This window comes from Oryctolagus cuniculus, chromosome 6, assembly GCF_051225735.1.
Source record: "Oryctolagus cuniculus isolate XC-2025 breed Fujian yellow rabbit chromosome 6, ASM5122573v1, whole genome shotgun sequence".
Classification (NCBI taxonomy): Eukaryota; Metazoa; Chordata; class Mammalia; order Lagomorpha; family Leporidae; genus Oryctolagus; species Oryctolagus cuniculus.
The window spans coordinates 119990113-120015445 of NC_142872.1; the positions used below are offsets into that span (position 1 = coordinate 119990113).

At 43.7% G+C, this 25333-nt stretch overlaps 1 protein-coding gene across 2 annotated transcripts in view; it reads left to right on the forward strand.

The window, feature by feature from the left end:
- The window catches only part of PDP1 (pyruvate dehydrogenase phosphatase catalytic subunit 1), a 156860-nt gene that overhangs the window by 58860 nt on the left and 72667 nt on the right, over nt 1-25333 (forward strand). For both annotated transcript variants that reach the window (XR_011389232.2, XR_016235821.1), the window contains exon 4: nt 16084-17132. The gene's annotated coding sequence lies outside the window, so the exon portion shown is untranslated. The remainder of the gene's footprint in view (nt 1-16083; nt 17133-25333) is intronic.

Sequence of the window (25333 nt, forward strand, 5' to 3'; positions counted from 1 at the left end):
TCCACAAACCAGTAGCCTCTGCCATGATCTCAATGGCCCTGCCTGCAGAAAGATGACAATGCTTTGTCTCTGCCTCCAGGGCCCACCATCATGCTGCAGTGGACATCACTTGGAGTGATGGACTGACTCCTATAGCCATCACAGTCCTGACTGATCTATGTGCCTCCAGTCCCCACCATAGAGTTAATTCAGGAGTTGGCTCTTGGTCCCTGCTGTGCCATGAACAGCGAATCTGAAACTTGGAACAAATAGGCTCATAGATGGACAGTTGCTGGAGCTGAGTCATGCTAACAGCAAGGCTCTAGAAAGATTTTGTGAGTTTTTCACAAACAGCCACACAGCAGCCATGTTCTCTTCAGCTTCTTAACTCCCATTTCTTAGACAGCTGGAAGGCGGATGCTAGCTCCATTCAGCCCACCATTTCCCATTCCTACGCAAGGTTCTCCATGAGCATCTGGGCCCAGAAGCAGGTTCCCTCTCACTCCCTCTAAGTGGCAGCTTGCAGATAGCCTGTCCTCTGATTCTCCCCAAGCTGAAAGGAGATGCTTTGCTCGTAAATCTGGAACAGGCAGATGAGTTACTGTCTGGAGAGAATGGAGAACATTTTTCAAATGAGCAAAGCTCCTATTTTCCATGGCATCAGGCTTTAAAAAATGTCACAGATGGCTTCACTAAGGGATTGTGGGCAATGTGCAGAGATCCAAACATGTCTGGTTATTTGTCTCTTCTCTTGAGAGCAATTGTGGGACTGGTTGGAAAGCAAAAGGGTTCAAAGAAAAGAACATTGGCTTTGGAGTCCAGACAAACTCAAGATCCAAACCTGGTGCCCTAACACAGGCTTTTGGGATGCAAAGAGATTGAGCTAACCTCTGAGCCTCGCTTCCCTTGGCTGTAAAATCAAGATGGCAGTACAGCCCCACACAGAACTTCTTAAGTTACAGGCAATAGAATCCCAACTTGAACCTGTTGTCTCTTGTAACCTAGCCAGGGAAAAGCCTGGGCTCCGGCACTGGGTCCCTGCCAGCTCAGGTTTTTATTTTGGCTTACTCCTGAAAAGTGGATTTAAACTCTCCTGAAGATGAGCATGTTCCATGGCAGGGAACGTGTTTGTGGACATTTAAGAGAACTACTCTGATCTCTCAGCCACGGACCCCTGTCCAGTGTAGACCAATCATGGGGCTGTGGGGAGGAGCTGCTGTGCTTGGCTCCGGCTGGGCCGTGGGACGGTCCTGTGGGTAATGGCAGCATGGCAGGCCTTTGGGGAAAATCCCCACAGGCCATCTCGAGGAGTCTACCTTGCACGTTTCTGTGACATGAAGGAAGTCACACAGTAAAGCCCCCACTCCTGGAACAGTCCCTGGGACAGGCCTCCCGGAGGACACTCGGGGAGAGGGTATGCATCCTGGCTGCTCAGTTCCTGTGTGACTTCAGATTCCTCACGCCCAGCATGGCATTTACAGTGCTCTCCACTTATCTCCTGACTCACTGCTTCTGCAGACGCTCCCACCCCAAGCCTGCAGCATTCCTACAACCCTCGTGTCCTCAGGGCCCCCACAGCTTCACATGGCTCCCACAGCCACCGTGTTCCTCCTCTGCACCCTCTCCCCCTGCCTCTGTGGGCTCTTACCACACAGTCTCCTAAGCAGGAGTCAGCCTCGATCTTGTCACTCCCCTGCTTCAAAATGACGCTGGCTCCCTATCGCCTCCCAAATTAGGGCATGACTCCACAGCTTGATGTTCAAGGACCCACTGTGGTCTTACCTCGACAACATCTACGCCTCCCTCGCAGTGTTGGGTGTTCAGCTCTTGCTTCTACAGGGCAAATAAGCAGCAAAAGACTTTGGGGACCAGCATGAGGACACACGCAGGGAGGAGTGGGGCTGACTGGTGGCAGGTTGCTAGGCAACCACAAAGCTATAGAAGCAATCTGTGCTGAAGCAGAGGGTGTCAGAAGCCAATGAAAATGCCTACATTCTTTGGTTTGTATTTTAGTTGAAGAGACTAGCCAATTTAGGGTGTGATCTGATGGTATTTGGGGAAGATATTTGCCTCTGATCTGTTGAGCCTCAAGAAGTTTTTTTTCCTCTTTGGTGGTAGACAAACCTAAAAACTACTGTTGTTTTTATTGGGGAATATGGGTGTGTGGGATGCGTTTACAGTAGGAGAGATTTCCTAAGGAGCATAAGAGAAACTAAAAAATGAAAGTCATTATTTCTGCTTTTCAGACCTAGTTGCTTTGATTTCATGATGGTTGCCTAGAGACATGGTTTATATGTGTTTACAAAGAAATAAATACTAAACCCACCCAGGCCTAGAAATCCAAATGAAAAACATGTCGCCCCACTCTGAAAGGCTGAGTCTGCGAGGCTGAGGCCATGCTTGCCTGTATTCTTCTAGTTCAACACTGTCTTCGCAGTCTACTGAAACAGACAATTCTACATATGTACACACAGAGACACATACATATTTTTACAGGAAATTGAAGCAACTTAGAGTTTGTCCTTATTAAGCTGGTTTTTTTTTATTACAACAAGCTATTATTTATTGCCAACAGACATCCATTTAATCTTAAGAATTCCTGGCAACTAAGCATGATTAATATGGGAGGAACATGCAGGACAATACAAGAGTGGCTGATGAGCCCAATTTCTGCCTGTCATCCTCTTTGGCCCAGCTCAGCTGGTCAGGCAGATGAAGGCCGAGGAGATGGGCAGAGACCAGCAGCGGCTGCAGATTTGGCGTCTGTGCACCAGATGACTCATAGGTCAAAACCAGATCTCTCAAGCCCTGTCTTGGCTAAAAACGTCCCAATTTCCCTGTGCCTAACATCCTGTTCTGTTCTCATACAAAAGAACATCAGGAGAAATGCACATTGCACATTGATAGATTCCTCTGATTTATTTTTTTTCCACTGGGTCTATGATTTTTCTGTGTGTTTTTTTTTTTTTTTCATTCTCAGAAGACTGTAACTAATTTAGCACGTGAAATGTGAGCTTCTACAACAAACTCCCATGAATACTGCAGAGCCATATTTGGTTTTGGTGTTCTCAAAAAAAAAAAAAATCCCCTTCTGGTTTTTGTTAATGTTAAAACCAACCCCAAAAAAACGACAGATGGGGCTGAGGGAAGGGATTTTCCAACATGTTTCCAAAACAGCCACTAACAGACAAACATCAGCAAGGCAAGTATTTATAATGTTGCATAAAGACTTTCCAGGCACCAAAAAGCAAAGCATGTCGCAATAACTTTCAGACAGATTCCAGGTAACTGCCTTTTCCTCTTGGAGAAGTCAGAATTTTCCAAGCACTCTGAAGCATGGTTCACCCCCTGTGCCCTTAGAGATCATCAGATCTCAATCCTCAGGAGATGACTGTCACTATTTCCAGAGGAGAGGAAGAGCCACATGATTCTGAATATCAAGCTTCTTATCACCTTTAAGAAGGAAAACAACATGCCCTACCTGGCTGCTAACTGCTTTGTCCTGTGTGCCTGACTAGATGCAGTATGCTCACTTATGCACCCATTCACTCAGTACTCAAAATGAAGGGTCAAAGTAGGATTGCTTTTCTAGTAGGTTTTATAGGCTGCTGTGGGAGGTGATGGGAGAATGTTGACAGGCATTAAATAAATGCTTACAAGTATTTACAAGGGCTGGTTTTATAGTGAAGGGAAGTACTGCTGTGTATAACAGCACCAACGGTCTGGGAGCACGTGGTAGATTGTGGCCATGATGGCTGTCAGTTTTTGCTGTTTATCCTCTAAGCACTTGCCACTCCAAGAGGTGGGATCAGTTTCCCCTCTTCTTAAATCTGGGCTTTGACCACAGAATGTGGTAGAAGGGACACCATATGACTTCCAAGCGTAGCCATTACAATTCCTTTCAGCTGCCATCTTCACCCTGTTAGAAGCCAATCTCTATATCAAGAAGTCCAGCTGGAGAAATCAAATAGCGCGTGGGACTTACCTGTCCTCCCAGCTGAGGTGCCAGCCAGGTGAGTGGAGCCATCTTGCACCCTCCAGCTTCGGCTGCACTGGTCCAGTGCCACATGGAGCGGAAATGAGCTGTCTCCAACCAAGCCCAACACCATGGAAGATTCATGAGCAAGTTAATGGTGGTGGTTTTAAGCCACTAATTTTGAGGAGGTTTGTTACACAGCAGTGATGACTGAAGCAGGGGATAGGGAGCTTTTAGAGGATTTCTGTTTCAGCTGAGACTTGAAGAGTGGGCAGAATTCTTCAGGATGGGGCTGGCGTTCCCTGCAGATGGAGCAGCATGGGAAGAGCCCAAGGCTGGAGAAACATGATGCCTTCAAGAACTAGTGTCACTGGAATGCAGTTGAGCTGGAGTGGAGTCGTAAGTGTAGAGGCTGGGGAGGTAGATGAGGGCCAGAATCGATGGGACTTCTAAGTACAAAAAGAACATAGCTGGTACTTACTGAATATCAAGTGGATTTCCAGACCTTCTTCCTACACACTCAGCAAAAATCAAAATAAGATCTTTGCCCACAGGGAAAACATTCCATTCCATGGACCTTGCTTTGACACAAAGACATATTGCTTATATATTTCATATACGATCTGAGAAAGAAGGAGGTTTATATATCCAAGAAATATCTTTTGAGTGCCACTCAACTCAGAGCCAGTGACATATACATAAAAGGGCCCCACTGCAGGAGAGGACAGGGAGTTAGGTAAGCGTGTGTAGCCTGGGAGAGTTGCTTGGTTTTACTGAGCTTCATCTGCAATATTGGAATAACGACAGCCTCATGGGATTGCTGGGAGCACTGAATGAGAAACAACAGCTAGATACATAGCACTTGATTAAATACATGATAGGTACTCACCAAATGATAGAAAATTAACACAGAAAATACTGTGTAGGTGCAGAACAGAGCAAGGCATAGCATACGTACTTAAAGCAGAAATGGAGTTCAAGCCTGTAAGACAACAGAAAATGCCATTCTTTGTCTTCTTCATTACATTTATTAGGAAGGGTATTTCCTCCAGTGGATGTGGACTACCTTGAAAAAGAAATTACAGTTTAAGTGTGATTAGCAGAGCCTTTTCCTGAATTCCTTCCCAAACTCAGTGACCTGATGCATAGCCAGTAGCACATCTTTTGAGCCTGTTTTGTACAGTGATGTTCAAATATGTAACATGGAATATACCGAGAGGACCTCAAAAAGTTTATGCAAAATAGAATCAAAAGGTAAATTTGTATTGTTGCAAAAAATTTAGAAATCTATACATATAAGAGGTCCTCAAAAAGTTCACAGAAAATGAATATCATGAAAAAAGGTATGCTTTTGTAAATGAGTGGTCCTGGGTGCTTACCGCATGCCAGTGTGCAATGTGTATAACCAAAGTCATTTAACTCTCCCAGCAGTCTCCTGATAGGTATTAATTTTCCCACTTTGCAAATGAGCAAATCAGGGGCGAGAGAAATTATTGAGTGCCCTTGCACTAGATCTCACAACCAGAAAGTGCTTTGGAATTCAACCCTAGGTGCACCTGACCACAAAGCCTGTGCTCTCCTTCTGAGGCCAAGCCACCTCCTGTTAGACACCCCTGCCTTTAGATACGCTGTCATCATTGAAGGAACTTATCCCAGTGTAATGTATGGGGTCTCACTGGAGTCTACAGTGTTTCTTTAAGGGCCACTGCAGATCAGTGGCTATGTTTTTAAAGCGACAAATAAGCCCAAGGTGATGAGTCCAGGGGAGGTGCTGAGCCAACTTAGTGGGACAACAGTCAGCAGGCTGGAGTCCGCTCAAGGGAAAGGATGATGGAGCCTTCTGGCCACTTAGATTTTGTCTGCTTATTTTATTTTATTTTATTTTTTTGACAGGCAGAGTGGATAGTGAGAGAGAGAGACAGAGAGAAAGGTCTTCCTTTTGCTGTTGGTTCACCCTCCAATGGCCGCCGCGGCCGGCACGCTGCAGCCAGCGCACCGTGCTGATCCGATGGCAGGAGCCAGGTGCTTCTCCTGGTCTCCCATGCAGGTGCAGGGCCCAAGTCCTTGGGCCATCCTCCACTGCCTTCCCGGGCCACAGCAGAGAGCTGGCCTGGAAGAGGGGTAACCGGGACAGAATCCGGCGCCCTAACCGGGACTAGAACCTGGTGTGCCGGCGCCGCAGGTGGATGATTAGCCTAGTGAGCCGCGGCACCGGCCTGTCTGCTTATTTTAAAATCTACTCATCTATTTACAGCCTGTGGAATTGCTTCAGAGTCCATACAGAGTCTGTCTAAGGGCTGCTGTAGCTTGAGGATTCTGTTATTTCACAAATTCTGCCATGTTGCAATGTCAGACTGTTCTTTGGAAAGGTGGTGATGTTAGGAGCAGAGCTCTGATTCTTCTGATCTTGAGTATGGCTCACTCACACCTAAGAGTGGGCACTTTTTTTTTTTTTTTGATTTATTTATTTGAAAGAGTTACAGAGAGAGGGAGAGACACACACACAGAGAAGTCTTCCATCTGCTGATTCACTCCCTAAATGGCTGCAATAGCCAGGGCTTGGCCAGGCCAAAGCCAGGAACCAGGAACTTCCTCTGGGTCTCCCCTATGGGTGCAGGGGCCCAAGTACTTGGGCCATCCTCTGCTGCTTTTCCAGGCTCATTAGCAGGAGCTGGATAGGAAGTAGAGCTGCCAGACTTGAACCGGCACCCACATGGGATGCCAGTGCTGCAGGTGGCAGCTTAACCCAGTATGGCACAACCCTTGCCCCAAGAATGGACACTTTCTAAGATAGTTCAGACCAAATGACTTCTTCCAAGGAGGGCAGGGACATTTACTGAATTTTGTTATGTGTCAGGAAATAAACTAAGAATTTTCCCTATTGTTATAAAGTTTAAATCTGGCAACCCGGTCTATCGAGGCTAAATTTGGCTTGAAAACAATGTTAGAAATACTGCATCCCCATCATTGACTATTGTCGAGTAGCAGGGGTTGAGGGGGGTAGATGCCCCTTAGGTCATCCAAGTGTCAGGATAACAGTTGATTGGCTTGAGATGAGACCTGTGGCGCAAAAGCTGGGATATTGCTCTGGGAGAACTGCAGAATAGAGTGGAATAAACAGCAACGCAGCGTCTGGGTGCTGTGATGAGACATGTCCAGGCCAACCCCAGAAAACAAGGGGCCATCTAGCAGTCACTGAGGGAGATGGACAGGCTTTCTGGGGACGCCAGAAAGGTGGGTAAAACCGTGAGGAAGGACAGCGGCAGGCCCTCCAAGAAAAAGCCAGAAGTGACAAAATCATGGACATCACAGTGAGCACAGCTTTCCCATTAGGAGGCTGAGGCACGTTAACATCAGTCCACTTCTCTGATAATGGCCTCGACTATGTCCTTTCTGAATACTAAAGACAAAAATGAAATTATGTAGCCTGCAGTGCAAGGCTTAGTCATACATAATTTAGTCCGAAAATTAATCCTGAAGCCAAAAGGCTGACAAAAAGGAAAGTGGAAGAACGAGAAGCATGCGAGCTCTGGAAGCCGCACCGGGGTTCGGAGAGATGACAGTTGCCCCAAGTCGTCGACAGATGGAGCTGGGGGGCGGCTAACCGGCTAACCCCGGGGATGGCAGCGGGGGAGCAGGGCGTGCGCGCAGAGCGCTCGGCTTTCTGCGGGCGGGCGCCCGAGTCCATGCCGTCAGTTCCACGCCAATCAAACACCCACGCGCGGCACGCACCCTGCTGCAGGCGCGGCCCGAGCCACCACGTTCTCAGCCCGAGGACCACGTGGGCCGTTGACGGCACCGGGGCACGTGTAGGTCCTGCGCGGGCTCTGACGCAGCCCCGGGGCGAAGCCGACGCTGTTTGAACTTTAAGACCGTCATGATCTGTGTCACGCAGAACCAGCAGCCGACCTTAAGGGGCGTGCATTCGGGAAGACACAGGAAATTTGCCTTTTTTATTTACTTATATTTGTTCCATTTATAAATGAGCTCATCTCTCCAGTGTCGGCATTTTCTCTAACAAAGGAAATGTTTTTGACCCGCTATGGTAGCTGACATGACTACAATGATCCAGAGGGTGGAGAACCAGCCTGCACTGGTGGAGGGGCCGTCGCTGCTGGAGAGGAGCCCACGTGGTGCAGGACAGCGCCTAGGTGCCCGAAGACTGGGGAGTGCTGCAGTGCTGGGATTGACTGGCCCCTGGCCAAGCGCCCAGCACATAGTAGGTTCTCCTTTACTGTTGAATGAATGTGTGAAGAGGTGAATTATTAAAGGCCAAGGTTTCAAGCTAAGCAGATCTCCATTTAAATTATGGCTCTGACATCCTGTGAGTGACAGAGTTACAGAGAGAGAGGTAGAGACAGACAGAGAGGTCTTCCATCCACGGGTTCACTCCCCAAAAGGCCAAAACAGCTGGAGCTAAGCCAATCCGAAGCCAGTAGCTTCTTCCAGATCTCCCACGTGGGTGCAGAGGCCCAAGCACTTGGGTCATCTTCTGCTTCCCCAGGCCCATAGCTGAGAGCTGGATCGGAAGAGGAGCAGCCAGGACTAGAACCGGCGCCCATATAGGATGCCAGCGCCTCAGGCCAGGGCTTTAACCCGCTGTGCCACAGCGCCAGCAACGGCCATAAGTTCTTTATCAGCATCAACTGTGCCACCCTCATCACTGTATTCTCAGTGTCTGAAGAAATAATAGGTGCTCACTAAATATTTGGAAAAATGGGACTCTATGCTTTAGTTTATTCATCTGTAAAAGAGAGACTATAGTATTTACCTGGAAGGGCTAACTTAGAGTAAGTGATAAAGTTCCTGGCATGTAGAAGTGCTGGATAGAAACAACACCCTACACATATCCACAGCATTGCTTTCCATGGTTTCAGTTACCTATCGTCAGCTTCAGTCCACAAATGTTAAGTGGAAACTTTCAGAAACAATTTATCAATTTAAAATTGTAGGGGCCAGTGCTGTGGCAGAGCGAGTAAAGCCACTGCCTGCAGTGCTGGCATCCCTTATGGGTACCGGTTAGAGTCCCGGCTGCTCCACTTCCAATCCAGCTCTCTGCTATGGCCTGGGAAAGCAGTGGAAGATGGCCCAAGTCCTTGGGCCCTTGTACTCGGGTGGGAGACCTGGAGGAAGCTCCTGGCTCCTGGCTTCGGATCGGGCCAGCTCTGGCTGTTGAGGCCAATTGGGGAGTGAACCAGCAGATGGAAGACCTTTCTCCTCTCCTTCTCCGTGTAATTCTGACTTTCAAATAATAAATAAATCTTAAAATAAAACTGTGCACTGTTTTGAGTGGCCTGATGAACTCTCAAGCCATGCCTCTCCATCCTGCCCAGGATGTCTAGCTAGTGTGTACCGTGTGTGCTACTCACCTGTTACTCTCTTAGTAGCTGTCTTGGTTTTCAGATGCACCGTCAGTGTATTGCAGTACTTGTGTTTGAGTAGCTCTTATTGTACTTGTGAATGGCCCCAAAGCACAAGAGGAGTGATACTGGTGATTTGTCTATACCCTATGGAAGCTGGAAAGCGCTTTAAGTAAAGAGATGAAAATTCTTGACCTAATAAAGGAAAAAAATCATATGCTAATCTATAATACGAATGAAATGTAGTTCACCTTCTGTATAGGGCTTGGTACGATCTTTGTTTTCTGGCACCCACGGGGGAGTCTTGGAGTATATTCCCTGAGGATGAGAGGGGACTATGGTAGATGCTAACTATTATTTTTGTTGGCAAACATGGTCAGCGTCCCACCATTGCTTTCTTCCAGGCAGTCCTCAGATGTGAACCTGGGACTAATAATATGGGCTTCTCCCAGGACTTTGTAGTGGCTGTCGGTGCTCTGCCTGTTCTCTGCTAGGCAACACCTATATTCCTGCATTTGTACTTAGAGCCATTCGAAGCGGCTTGGGGAGGCCCTGATCAGAGCTAATTATCCACTTTAGCCCCAGGCTAGAGATCTGGCACCTAGCAACAGGACCATCAGCAGCCCCAGTGCGCAGGCCTGTGAGAAAGCAGCCAGTCCTCTGGGAGGCAGGCCTGTTTCTAACCATCTCCTTAGCTGGAGCCCACAGGCTGAACATTGCTGTCAAGTTCATCCTTCTGAAAAACACCACAGACCAAACTACAAGTTTCAGGGGTCTCTGTCAATCCTAGCCATGATTTTCTTGAATTTTGCTTTGGGAAAGATACAAATGGGAGTTTCTGCTTCAGCACTGGAGAATACATCCTAAAGCTATAGCACATGAATGATGCAGAAGCTTCGTGGGAGCTCAGAACCTCCAGAGTGGGGTAGATATTGTGGCACAGCAGGTTAAACCCCCCACTTAGGACAAGTATCTGAGTGCCTGGGTTCAGGCCTGTCTCTGCTTCCAATTTAGCTTCCTGCTAATACTCTCCACGTGGGAGACCCAGATTGCATCTGGGCAGCTGGCTTTGACCTGGGCCTCAGCTGCTAAGGGCATTTGGAGAGTGAATCAGTGGATGAAAGACCTCTCTGTCTCTTTCTCTGTGTCACTCTACATTTCAACTGGTTGCCCCTCTTCCAGGCCAGCTCTCTGCTGTGGCCCGGGAGTGCAGTGGAGGATGGCCCAGGTGCTTGGCCCTGCACCCACATGGGAGACCAGGAGGAAGCACCTGGCTTTTGGCTTCGGATAGGCGCGGTGTGCCGGCCGTTGCCAGCCATTTGGGGGGTGAACCAATGGAAGAAAGACCTTTCTCTCTGTCTCTCTCTCTCTAACTCTGTCAAAAATAAATAAATAAACAAACATTAAAGAATTTTTTTTAAAAGACCCCCTCAGGACTGTCTAGCAGCTCCCAGGAGGCAGACGGGAACCCTAGAGCTTTGTGGGGTGAATGGAGACAGTTTCCTTTCCAGAAGGAAACTGTTCCAGGGCAGCCGTGTCCGGAGGACTGCTGACGGTCCTGCAGCCTGGGTTTCGGTAGCATGATGAGACAGAGAACTCAACAGTAAAAGTGAGTGCTGCGAGCTCCTCCTCTCTGGATGGGGATGGATTAGAAGTAGTGTTTAGGGAAGAGGCTGTAATGTTTTGCATTTGTGAGGCACTTTTGCATGCCTCACCAAATCATTTTGTATTTATAGTGCCTGCTTTTTTCTTTAGAATAACTCTGTAAGGGAGGTAATTAGGCCTGCTGGGTCCCATTTTATAGATGGAAAAACTGATGTTTCCAAGATCTAGTTTATTACTCAATTTTGTATTTAATCAGAGGCAGACCTGAAATTTGTTTTCTATCTAGAATGCTTTTTACTGGCTATCCAGTGTCTGAATTCACAGCTGAATTTGGACTTAATGAAGAAATTGAAAGTCAGTATAGCAAATAGATTATCATGGCTCCAATCTTATTGAAAATGCCTCTTCCAAATGTTTTCATTAAAAAGGCTCAGACTGAGGGGCTGGCATTGTAGCATAATGGGTAAAGCTGCCACCTGTGATGCTGGCATCCCATATGGGTACCAGTTTGAATCCCAGCTGCTCTACTTCCAATCCAGCTTCCGCTAATGTGCCTGGGAGAAGCAGCAGAAGATGGCCCAAGATCTGGGGTGTGAACCAGCGGATGAAAGATCTCTCTCTGTCTCTCCCTCTTTCTCTCAACTCTGCCTTTCAAATACATAAATAAATATTTTTAAAGAAAGACTCAGACTCAAACATGTAGAAATTAAACATGAGTCTTTATCCTTTCAAATTCCAATAATTAGCCTCAAATATGTGACCACTACTTTCTAGGAGGTTGTCTTCTGAAACATAGATGAAGAAACATCACCTTAGGAAAATGGTTTTTAGAAAACACATGAAAATTGTCTCCTGTAATTTGAAACAATTTGGCCTATGTTTGACTCTTGGGATGGGTGAGGCACCAGTGCTTCCTTCCATGCAAATTTACTTGCTTGGAGATTCTAAAAAATAAAGTAAGCACTATTTTTGTAATTTGAGAAAGAGATCGCTCCCACCCACTGATTCATTCCCCAGATGTCTGCAAGAACCAGGGCTATGCCAGATTGAAGAGCCGGAAACTCAATCCAGGTCTCTGGTGTAGGTGGGACCCACCTGAGCCATCATCTGCTGTTCCCCCAAGATGTGCATTAGCAGGAACCTGGAGTTAGGAGCAGAGTTGGGACTCAAAACATGACGTAAGCATCTTAATCAGTAGACCAACACCCACCCCTTGCTTTGATATACACATGGTCTGAAATGCAAAGCTGCCCTTAAAATGAATTTAGCTTTGATTGAATTGATTGATTTATCAGTTGGGTAATTTGCAAAGTGGAGTGATAATCACATATTTTTATTCAGAAATAATAGCACTCATAAAGTCAACTGCTTCACTCTTGTTTCTGAAGAAATTTTTCAAAAATTGGCAATAAGGCAATTCCTTCTCTTGGAATAAGCATGTGTGAGAGGCAACAGTATGTTTCGGGGAAGTTTGTGGGTTTGGAAATCATACAGACCAGGTTTTGATACCAGACTTCATTCATTCATTTTTGATGCAGAAGAGCATCCAATGAGCCAAGCCTTGTACTCTAGGCACAGATGGCACACATGGTTGTGAATGGCTTGTGCTGTGGACCTCACAGTCTAGGGACTTCACCCGCTGTCCTTGGGCAAATTCTGGAGCTTCCCGTAGCTCCATTTTAAAATGTGAATTGTGTGATCGTGCATGCTAGAATGACTTCAGGTGTCGTCTTCACAAGACCTCAGTGAAAAATGATGGAAATAGCGTAACACACCTGGTTCGTGGCCGTTGCTAAGTATTGCTGCGATTTACTCTATTAAATTACGCCGAGCCCAACAGCAGAGGGCAGCAGAATCCCTGGTGACCTCTGTAGGCTTTATGAAATCCCCGTGATCCGGCTTTTACCCTTGGAGCCCAACTCACTGACTCTGCCCTCTGCCGCCTCTTAACGGGCAAGCCCAGACGTCACTTTTCCGTCACTCTACGTCGCCGATCCTGGCTTCCCCCTTGGCTTCCTTGCTGCTGCCCTCTCCCAGGGCATGCCATGACTTTTCTTCTAACCCTCCAGGCCCTTACGTTGTTCATCTCCACACTGTCCCCTTGTACTTCCAGCTGAACAGATTTTATCATCAACTCCTCAAAGGGGCTTCCTGTTCTTACTTTTCTATTTCATTCTCTAAGTCTCCTAAAGCTGTCAAACATCCTGACTGGCCAACCTGGAATCTCTCTGTCCCTCAGTTACTGTGTTCAAATATTTGTCAGCTATTATTGATCTGTCCACAACCTCCTGAATTTGCCCTCTGCTCTCTTCCCCATCGCCTTTGTGTGACCTCTCGTGTCCCTTAGACTACAGCGAGGGCATCCTCAGTGGGCCTCCACTCCGCCTTTCTCCATCTCATTTTTGGATTGCTGGCAGACTTAAACCTCTGCTCCGGTTACCTCGCTTTCTGCTCAGAAACGATTCAGGACTCCTCACAATCTGACTCCCCAGGCATTTCTGTCCTCTCGGAGGGGACCTCTACCCTCCACGCCACGGCCAGCCCACGTCAGTTATCCCATGAGCGTGCATCTGTGGATTATGATAAGGGCTCTGAGTGGCAAAAAGAGGGTGCTGTCAGCCTGAGAACTGAGAGCCCAGGCCGGCACATTCCAGGAGCTGCTGGAAGGCTGGAGAGACACAAACAGATGGGGAGTGAATGAGAGTCAGAGGCGAGGAAGCAGGGTTGGCCGCACAGGGCTTTTGAGAAGCTGCTGAGGAGGTTTTGGTCTCTACCCTAAGAGTAGCCATTGAAGGGTTGTAAGCGTGATGAGCAGGCTCAGATCAGCAGGTGTCACAGACTGTCCTGCAGTAGTAAGAATCTTGAGAAGAGGAACAATGCCTTTCGCTCCTGGTAGCCCTCCTAGCGTCCGATGTTCTAGAACAAGCCCTCCACAGGGAGCGTTCCGTGAAAGCCTGGACTGAAGGAATGAAGCAGATGTGAAGGAAGAAAGGGAGATGAAGGGAGACGAGGAAAGCAATGGAATTGGAGAGAGGAGAAAGCCATTCGATGTTCCCAGCCTGTAGATGAAACAGTGAGGTACCATGACGTGTACACTTCCAGTGGGGCTGCCATTTCACAGCTGTTACCACAAGGGGCAGGAACCCTGTTGGAACTTGGCTTTGGGATTGCCTGCAGAGGTCACGCGTCTCATTGCTTCACTGGGATACTTGGGCCAACCTTCATCCATTTTTTTTTTCATGTTTTCATTCAACACCCATATGTTCTTTTAATATCCATCTTTATATTGTTTTCTATTTTGGACCAGAAACTTCTAGAAAACAGAGACCAGGTCTTTCACATTCCCATTAGTAGGAAAAGCAGCTGTTAATAGAACTGGATGCTCTGTGGGGACTTTTCCTGTTTCATGTGATTGTGGGGGAAGTATGAGGGCTTTATGGGGTGAAAGGAGACTAGGATCAGGGGAGAAGAAGGAGGCTCTGTTTTGTTTTGCTTTTTTCCCCCCTTTTCTTCATCTTCTACATAGGATATTGCATTTCCAGGTACGTACCAATGTGGAGACTAGTTTCTACAAGAATATGGTGTCATGGTTCAAACACAGGTGTCGCTCCCCCTCTTCATGGAGGAACGACACAGGACCCTGCGCTGTTCTTTTGTCTGCTCGGCCCTCCCCGGGTTTGCTGCTGGTTCTTCCCGGGTTAGCTACCATCCCTTCCACCTCTGTGGAAGGGCGGTTCCCCCTGCCACATTCCCCACTTCCGCGGGGGAGCGACATACCGCCGGCCGGCTCTCTCCGGGGCTGCACAGGTGTTCCCCTTAGATGTTCCTGGTGCATGTTGTCTCTGTCCTCCTTTATAGTCCTCTTCCGCCAATCCCAACTCGGCTGCCCACATGCCGAGTACGCTGCTCTCCTCCAATCAGGAGCAAGATCAGCTCCTGCAGCTCCGTCAATCAAGTTGGCGAGAGGCAGCTGGGTAGAAGCTGTTTTCTCCTCTCCCAGCGCCATATTGTGGGAAAGCAGATGTATAGAATAAGTCTTAATTCCAGTAACAGTATAGTCTGAGTTGCTCCCCACAACAGGTTCTAGAGACAGAATACCTGGGTTTAAATTTAGGTTGCATTACATAATAGCTGGGGGGATGAGACAGGTGACTTACTCTCTATGCCTTGATTTTCTCATCTGTAAAATGGGCTGATAATGCTACCTGTATCTTTTGGTTGGTTGAAGAATAAGTGTGGAATGGAATCAGAGCAGGCCTAGGCTATGCGGGCACTCAGTACTGGGCAGCTGTTTTTGCTGTTACTGTTCTGAAGCAGGAGAGCTCCTGTACTTCCTCCAGTTTCAGGATCCCTTGTTTTAAATTATTTTAAAAGTGTAATTATGACGTTTGATGCACATTTTCCAGTTATTCCCCTATAGATTTTATTTTGATGGTCCATGGAAATGTAATTAACATCATGCAAATATTTTGGTTAGGACTAAAAGCTGCCTCCAATATTCAGCACAAAGAACAAAACCTAAGAGTCTTCGCATTTGGAAAGCTGAATATGAGAGCTCTGTGGGCAAATCTTGTAACAAGTGAGAGATTTTGAATAAACAGTAATTATGTAGAAAAAATGTAAGTAACAGCTGCAGGGAGTGCTGAAACAAACAGAGCCTGGAGGTTTGTATAAATGACGTGTGTAACCTGGTGGAAAAATTTGTTATCTGGGACAACTGAAATATCAACTATATGAGTGTCATCTGTATAGGAAATTTAGGGAGTGAAAATACTTTCATGTCATCTTGGAACATTTATTGCCATAATGTTTACTTTTCAAAAGTAGGTGTGACGTTAGCCAGCTGTAGTTTACTGGTATGATGTATAGAGATGGTAAAACATATGTTTATTTATAATAGTCAGAATTTCCAGTCATTTCCTAGCCAAGTATGGCAGTGAAATGCATACATTTCCATTTCCTCATTGTTTTTATTTAACAGTAAGTTTTCATAAGATTTTAGCACTTCGAGTAAATGGCAAGGGAACAAAGAATGAGGAGGGGTGAGGGTAGCAGAGAGAGAGGTATGTGAATGATTAAGAAATGAAAAAACAGTGCAGCTGAGACTAAGTAGGCATGAAGATGAAGTGAAAATCTTGCATGTGTCCCTCTTGTGAATTTCAGGTCAAAGCTTTCCTTATTAAAAATCCACCCAAGGAGGCATCAAGATGACCTTGGGCCAGAGACTGAGTCATCCTCGCAGGACAACATGCTCCACTTGCACAGGCCCTCAGGGACCAGAGCACAAGCCCCATTCGAGATCCAAGACTGTGGCCTGAGAACCTTTCCCATCCATGTGCATATAAGGATATCTACCAGCAAAGAGATGACCCAGCCTTCCCCCCTCTGTGGTTCCATCTGCTGTGCCATACACCTGCCCCTTTCTAAGTGCTACTGTGGAAATATGCTTGTCGGAGCCATGATGTGAAGAACATAGAGGAGAATCACAGACGCCACAAGGATGAGGAAATATGTAATCTTGGTGCACACTCCTTTTGAGTACCTACTCCATGTGTATGACTCTGCTTTTGTTCAATGCTGAAGGAAATGGCCCTTCACCTAATGTACTCTTTCACCAAGAATTCAAGCAAGAAGGGTTGAATGGACCTTCTAACGTTGACCCAATTAGTCTTCAAGGGTTGTTTTTTTATTTTGTAAATTGGCAAATCATAGCTCCCAGTAAACATTTCTGGAAACATAAATAAATGCAGGAATGGCCTTTGTTGTCCCTGCTACTTAAGGTGGAGCAGCATAGAGTAGGAAAACACATCCATTTAGGAAGTGTAGCTGTAACATCGCATTCCCACTGCAATAAGCAATGCCAGGTTTTTATTCTCCCACCATTTTAGAGATGGCTTACAAACAAGACTCAGAGATGGAGGAGATTTCCAGAGGCTCAGAAACAGAATTTCCCAACTGTGGCCTGGTTTATAAGTTACTCTGGTTTATAAGTCACTGAAATGGCCTGATACACTGAAAAATCATTACTGCTATGTGTAAGCACTAAAGAAGATAAAAAAAGGAATTGCATTAGTCTTCAATTTTGAAGTTGGTTCTTCCAGTTCAAGTCCAGTGCCTGGCAGCCGAGACAGAAGAGAGGCAGGAGCTAAACTTGTACCATCTGGGCATGCCACAGATTCACGGACGGGTGTTTGCCCTGCACTGCCATCGAGGTAAGAACTGCTTGCACAGGTTGAGTTGGCTGGGTTGGGAGAAATGGTGGACTTGATTTACTGACTGTGTATACTGCAAAAACAAACTGAGGAGACTAAGGCTGACAGTTTGGTGAGTTCTTGGCCAGCCAGAATCATATGCCCTTGTCATATTTACTCAGCTCTTACTATGGAGATTGCACCAGAGGGTTAATAACAGTGCAAGGTGTTTTTAATTTTTTCTCTGAAGTAATAAACTCTAGGCATACTTATGGATTGGTGTGTTTGGATAGCAGATTTCAGGTGTAAGTACAAGAGAAATACCAGGAGGTTGATTTTTCACTGAAAAGAAACTTGTGAATTGTGATTGGTAACAGATGAAACTTACCACACTAGTTTTTAAGATCTCTCCTTGACTTCTATAGTTTCAGTATATCTATGAGTAAGTTTATTTTTGTTTATCCTTTTTGCAAATAGTTGTGCTTCTTGAATGGTACAGGTTCATGTCTTTCATCAGTTTTGTAAGTTTCTCAGCCACTATTAAAATACATCTTTCCTCTATTTTCTCTATTTTTAAAAATTTCAATCTATTTATGTGGCTATCTCATTTTTTTTTTAATTTAAAAGCATACAAACTTCATGTGTTTCATATATACAGATTCAGGAACATAGTGATGCTTTCCACCCACACTCCCACTCCTCTTCCTCCTTCCTCTCCTATTCCCAATCTTATTTTTTACAAATATCTATTTTCAGTTAAATTTATACTCATTAATCCTACACTAAATAAAGAGTTCAACAAATAGTCTGAAGACAAAAAACAAACAAAAAAAACAAATACTGATCCTCAACAATTGGGACAAGGGCTATTAAAAATCATCACATCTTGAAGTGTCAATTTCACTCCTCTACATTACATTTTAGGTACTCTTTTAGTTACCACAGATTAGAGAGAACATATGGTATTTGTCTTTTTGGGACTGGCTTATTTCACTCAGTATAATAATTTCCAGTTGCATCCATTTTGTTGCGAAAGACAGGACTTCATTTTTTTCTTACTGCTGTATAATATTCTTTAGTGTATGTATACCATAATTCCTTTATCCAGTTTTCTGTTGATGGACATTCAGGTTGATTCCATATCTTAGCTATTGTGAATTGAGCTGCCATAAACATGGGGGTAGAGATCACTCTTTCATATGCTGATTTCTCTTGGTTAGGGTAAATTCCCAGGAGTGGGATAGCTGGGTCATATGGAAGGTCTAGTTTCAGATGTCTTTTGTCTAAAGATTTATTTATTTATTTGAAAGGCAGAGTTACAGAGAGGCAGAGGCAGAGGCAGAGAGAGAGGTCCTCCATCTGCTGGTTCACTCAGATGGCCACAACAGCTGGAGCTGTGCCAATCTGAAGCTAGGATCCAGGAGCTTCCTGTGGGTCTCCCACATGGGTGCAGGAGCCCAAGGACTTGGGCCATCTTCTGCAACTTTTCCAGGCCATAGCAGAGAGCTGGATTGGAAGCAGAGCAACCAGGACTTGAACTGGTACCCATATGGGATGCCAGCACTGCAGGTGGTGGCTTTACCTGCTACATCACAGCGCTGGCCACCTATATTCAGAATTATGAAGTATCTCCATACTTTCTTCCACAATGGCTGGACCAGTTTAATCCCACCAACAGTGGATTAGGGAACCTTTCCTGCCACGTCCTTGCCAACATTTGTCGTTTGTTGATTTCTGTATGAAAGCCATTCTAACTGGGGTGAGGTGAATCTCGTTGTGGTTTTGATTTGCATATCCCTGGTGGCTGGTGATCCTGATCATTTTTTCATGGTTCTGTTGGCCATTTGAATTTCCTCTCTTGAAAAATGCCTGTTCAAGTCCTTTGCTCATTTCTTAACTGGATTGTTTGTTTTGTTGTTGTGGAGATTCTTGAGCTCTTTATAGATTCTGGATATTAATGCTTTATCATTTGTGTGTTTTGTAAATATTTTCTCCCATTCTGTTGATTGCCTCTTCACTTTTCTGGATGTTTCTTTTACAGTGCAGAAGCTTCTCAGCTTGATGTAATCCCATTTGTCAATTTTGGCTTTGATTGCCTGTGCCTCTGGGGTCTTTTCCAAGAACTCTTTGGCTATGCCAATGTCTTGCAGAGTTTCCCCAATGTTCTCTAATGATTTGATGGTATTGGGTCATAGATTTAGGCCTTTGATCCATTTTGAGTGGATTTTTGTGTAAGGTGTAAGGTAGGGGTCTTGCTTCATACTTCTGCTTGTGGAGATCCAGTTTTCCCAGCACCAATTCTTGAAGAGACTGTCCTTGCTCCAAGGATTGGTTTTAGCTCCTTTTTCAAAGATAAGTTGGTTGAGATGCATGGATTGATTTCTGGAGTTTCTATTCTATTCCAGTGATCTACACATCTGTTTTTCTGTCAGTCCTGTAGTATGTCTTGAAATCTGGTATTGTTATGCCTCCTGCTTAGTTTTTGTTGTATAAGATTGCTGTAGCTATTCAGGATCTCTTGTGTGTCCATATAAATTTTAACATAATTTTTCTATATCTGAAAAGAATATATTTTGATTTGAATTGCATTGAATCTGTAAATTGCTTTTGGTAGTATGACATTTTGATGATATTGATTCATCCAATCCATTAACATGGAAGATTTTCACATTTTTTTGTGTCTTCTATTTCTTTCTTTAATGTTTTATAATTTATATCATAGGGATCTTTGACATCTTTGGTTAATTTTATTCCAAAGTACTTATTTTTTTCTAACTATTATGAATGGTGTTGTTCTTAGAAGTTCTTTCTCAGCCATGGCATTGTCTGTGTATACAAAGGCTATTGATTTTTGTGTGTTAGTTTTATATCCTGCCACTTTACCAAACTCTTTTATGAGTTCTAATCGTCTCTCAATGGAGTCTTTTGGATCCCCTATATATAGAATCATGTCATTTGCAAATAGGGATAGTTTGACTTCCTCCTTTCCAATTTATATCCTTTTGATTTATTTTTCTTGCCTAATGGGTCTGACTAAACCTTCCTGGGCTTTATTGAATAGCAAGAGTGAGAGTGGGCATTCTTTCTGGTTCCAGATCTTAGTGGAATGCTTCAAACTTTTCCCCATTCAATAAGATGCTTGCTGTGGGTTGTCATACAGTGCCTTGATTGTGTTGAGGAATGTTCCTTCTATACCCAATTTGCTTAAGATTTTCATCATGAAAGGACCTTGTATTTTGTCACATGTTTTCTCTGCATCTATTGGAATAATCATGTGGTTTTTGTTCTTCAGTTTTTTAATGTGATGTATCACATTTATTGATTCGTGAATATTGAACCATCCTTGCATATGAAGGATAAATCCCACTTGGTCTAGGTGAATGATCTTTCTGATGTGTTTGTTGTTGGATTCGATTAGCAAGTATTTTGATGAGGATTTTTGTGTCTGTGTTCATCAGGGAAATTGGTCTGTAGTTCTCTTTCTCCTTTGTATCTTTTTTCTGGTTTAGGAATTAAGGTAATGTTGGCTTCATTAAAGGAGTTTGCGAAGATTCTTTCCCTTTCAATTATTTTTGAATAGCTTAAGAAGAATTGGAATTATTTCTTCTTTAAATGTCTGGTAGAATTCAGCAGTGAAACCATCCTGTCCTCGGCTTTTCTTTGTTGGGAGGGTCTTTATTACTGATTCAATCTCTGTCACAGTTATTGGTCTGTTTAGATTTTCTGTGTCTTCATGATTCAATTTAAGTAGGTAGTATGTGTCTAGGAATCTATCCATTTCTTCGAAGTTTCCCAATTTGTTGGCATACAGCTCTTTTTTCTTTTTTAAAAGATTTTATTTATTTGAGAGGGAGAGTTATAGACAGTGAGAGGGAGAGACACAGAGAAAGTTATTCCATCTACTGGTTCACTCTCCAAATGGCCATTAATGGCTGGTGCTAAGCTGATCTGAAGCCAGGAGCCAGGAGCTTTTTCCAGGTCTCCCACACCAGTGGAGGGGCCCAAGTGCTTGGGCCATCTACTGCTTTCCCAGGCCATAGCAGAAAGCTGGATCAGATGAGGATCAGTCAGGACTTGAACTGACGCACATATGGGATGCCAGCACCACAGGTGGAAGATTAACCTACTGCACCACAGTGTCATCCCAGCAAACAGCTCTTTATACTAATTCCTGATGATTCTTTTTATTTCTATGTATCTATTGTTATATTTCCTTTTTCATTTCTGATTTTATTGATTTGGGTCTTCTCCCTTTTTTTGGTTAGTTGGATGAATGATGCTATATCTCATTTTTGTCTCCATTTCACTTAATGTTTATATTTTTCATCTCTTCATCATAAGGTATGACTTTGAATAATTTATTTATATCAATCTTCCAGTTTACTAATTCCCTTTTTTTTCCTGTGACTTATCTTCTGTTAACCTGTCCATTTTATTTTAAAATTATATATATACATATTAAGATATTTTTAAATGTTAAAATAATATTCTTTTAAAATATTTGCAGGATTACAATGTCACAAAATAGTAGAGTTCCCATATACTCATTATCTAGCTCCCTCTAGTGGCAACCTATTAAATAACTTTACTTCATTGTTGAAGCCAGACAATACATTAGCTAGACTATAGATTTCACAACTTTTGCAAGTTCTCATAATTTTAATTGTGGGGGGCCAGCGCTGTGGCTCACTTAACCAAATGAGCTCACTTAATCCTCCGCCTGTGGCGCCAGCATCCCATATGGGTGCCGGGTTCTAGTCCCGGTTGCTCCTCTTCCAGTCCAGCTCTCTGCTGTGGCCCGGGAGTGCAGTGGAGGATGGCTCAAGTGCTTGGGCCCCTGCACCCACATGGGAGACCAGGCGGAAGCACCTGGCTCCTGGCTTTGGATTGACGCAGCGCCGGCCATGGCGGCCATTTGGGGAGCGAGCCAACGGAAGGAAGACTTTTCTCTCTGTCTCTCACTCTCACTGTCTGTAACTCTACCTGTCAAAATAAAAAAAAATTTTAATTGTGTATGTGATGACATTTTCTCACAACTACAAATTCATATAACCACCATCTCCATTAATGTACAAAACTGTCCCATCACCACAAAAGAGCTCCCTCTTGTGACCTCTTTAGAGTCACACCCTCCTTCCCCTTCCCTTACAAGCTCTGACTTGTTCTGCATCTCTAAAATTTTGTAGGTTTTTTTTTTATTATTTTTGTCTTGATCAGCCCTTGTCCTGACTGTCGAGGAACAACTTAATACTTTATCCATTTTAGTATTTTTTTGTTCTATTTAATACTATTGGTTGAACTCTTTAATTAACATACAATTATTTTTAGGTGTTTAAATTTAACTGAAAAATGATCCCTGCTAAATATAAGAGTGGGAATAAGAGAGGGAGGAGATGTACCGTTTGGCACATGTTCAATCAGACTTGCCCCAAACTGTAGAGTTAGAAACGTGCCAGGGGATTCCAATTCAATCCCATCAAGGTGGCATATACCAACACTATCTCACTAGTCGAAGTGATCAGTATCAGTTCACAATTGATCATAATGATAGGACTAAGAGTCAAAGGGATCACATAAACAAGACTAGTGTCTGCTAATGCTAACTGATAGAATTAAAAAGGAGAGAACAATCCAACATGGGAAGCAGGATACACAGCAGACTCATAGAATGGCAGATGTCCTAAATAGCACTCCGGCCTCAGAATCAGCCCTTAAGGCATTTGGATCCAGCTAAAAAGCCCATGAGAGTATTTCAGGCATGGAAAGCCAAGACACTCTGGCAAAAAAAAAAAAAAAAAAAAAAAAAAAAGAATTACCTAAATGAAAGATCTCTGTGAGTGAGATCCCGGTGGAAAGAACAGGTCATCAAAGAAGGAGATACCTTTCTCTGAAGGGAGGAGAGAACTTCCACTTTGGCTATGACTTTGTCTAAGTAAGATTGGAATTGGCAAACTCAAAAGGCTTCCATTGCCTTGGCAACTTATAAAGAGCCTCGGTGATTAATGACGCCATAAACAAGAGTGTCAATTGTTAAATTGTCAATTGCAACAGGAGTCACTGTGCACTTACTCCTCATGTAGGATCTCTGTCCTTAATGTGTTGTACTATGTGAATTAATGGTATAACTAGTACTCAAACAATACTTTACACTTTGTGTTTCTGTGTGGGTGCAAACTGTTGAAATCTTTACTTAGTATATACTAAATTGATCTTCTGTATATAAAGATAATTGTAAATGAATCTTGATGTGAATGGGATGGGAGAGGGAGTGGGAGATGGGATGGTGGTGGGTGGGAGGGAGGTTATGAGGGGATGAAGCCACTGTAATCCCAAAATTGTACTTTTTAAATTTATATTTATTAAATAAAAGTTTAAAAAAGTCTGACATAAAATTGTGTGCATATTTGTGAGGTACTATGTGATGTTTCATTACCTCTATGTATTGTGTAGTATCCAATCAGGGTAAATATATTTATCTTTTCAAGCATTTAACATTTGTTTGTAGTGAAACCATCCCAAATCCTATTTTCTAAGTTGTTTTAAACAGAGACATATACAGTATATTAACATTATTTATAGTCACCGTAATGTGCTATCTAGAACTTCTTACTCCTGTCTAGCTCTGACTTGGTACCTGTCAATGAACCTTTCCTCCACTCCTCCAACCCCACTTCTCTCTTTACCCTTTGGTAACTGCCATTGTACATCTATATCTACATCTACATCTACATCTACATCTACATCTATACCTATATTTTTAAGACATTTATTTATTTGAAAGGCATTTATTTATTTGCTGGTTCACTCCCCAAATGACTTCAACAGCCAGAGCTGGACCGATCTGAAGCCAAGAGCCAGGAGCTTCTTCTGCATCTTCCACATGGGTGCAGGGACCCAAGCAGTTGGGCCATCTTCTACTGCTTTCCCAGCCCATAGCAGAGAACTGAATCGGAAGTGGAGCACCCAGGACTTGAACCGGTGCCTATATGGGATGCTGACACAGTTGACTGGGGCTTTAACCCACTGTACCACAGCACTGGCCCTGCCATTGTATTTTTAACTTCTGTAAGATCACCTAGGATTTTGTTGGGGGATTTTTGCATCTATGTTCACAAGGATAGTGGCCTCCGCCTCCGGCTCTTTTTTTTTTTTTTTTTTGCTGTGTCCTTGTCTGGTTTTGATATCAAGGTAATGCTGGCCTCATGGAATGAATTTGAGAGAATTCCCTCCTCTCCAATTTTTTGAAATAATTTAAGAAGGATTGATGTCAAGTCATCTTTAAGAGGTTGGTAGAACTCATCAGTAAAGCCATCTGATTCTAGGCTTTTCTTTGATGAGAGATGTTTTATTACTGGTTCAGTATCACTACTCATTGGTCTGTGTAGGAATTCTATTTCCTCATGATTTAATTTTGGCAAGGTATATATGTCCATGAATTTATATTCTCTAAGTTATTAAATTTATGGACATGTAATTATTCATAAAACCTCTAACAGTCCTTTATATTTCTGTGATATCAGTTGTAATGTCTCCAATTTTTATTTCTAATTCTATGTATTTGAATTTTTTCTGGTTAGTCTAGCTTGGGGTTGATCAATTCTGTTTACTTTTTCAAAGAACCAGCTCTTCTTTTTATTGATTTTTCTTTTGTATTTTTTGAGTCTGTATGTCATTGATTTGTGCTCTGAGTTTTATTACTTCTTCCTTTTTACCAGTTTTGGATTTGAATTGTTCTTGCTTTTCTGCTTTTTTTTTTCCTTTTTTTTTTTAAACACAGGCATTAACTACTACAAAATTCTCTCTTAATACTGCTTTTGGTGTATCCATAGGTTTTGTTATGTTGTATTTTCATTTTCATTCATTTAAAAAAATGTTAATGTTCTTCCTTGATTTCCATGTATTTGCTTACATTTCCATTTATTTGTGTAGTTTCCAAAGATTTTCTTGGTTGTTGATTTCTAGTTCTATTGCACTGTGGCTGAAAAGATCTCAATATGATTTCTATTCTTCTAAATTTATTGAGACTTGCTTTGTGACTTACCGTGTGATCTATCTTGGAGAAAGTTTCATATGCTATTAGAAGAATGTGTCTTCTACAGCTATTAGATGGAAAATTCTATAGATGTCTGTTAGATCCAGTTGATCTAAGGTACAAATTGTTATGTGTATGGGGCTAGGACTGGGGCGCAGTGGGTTAACGCCCTGGCCTGAAGCACCGGCAT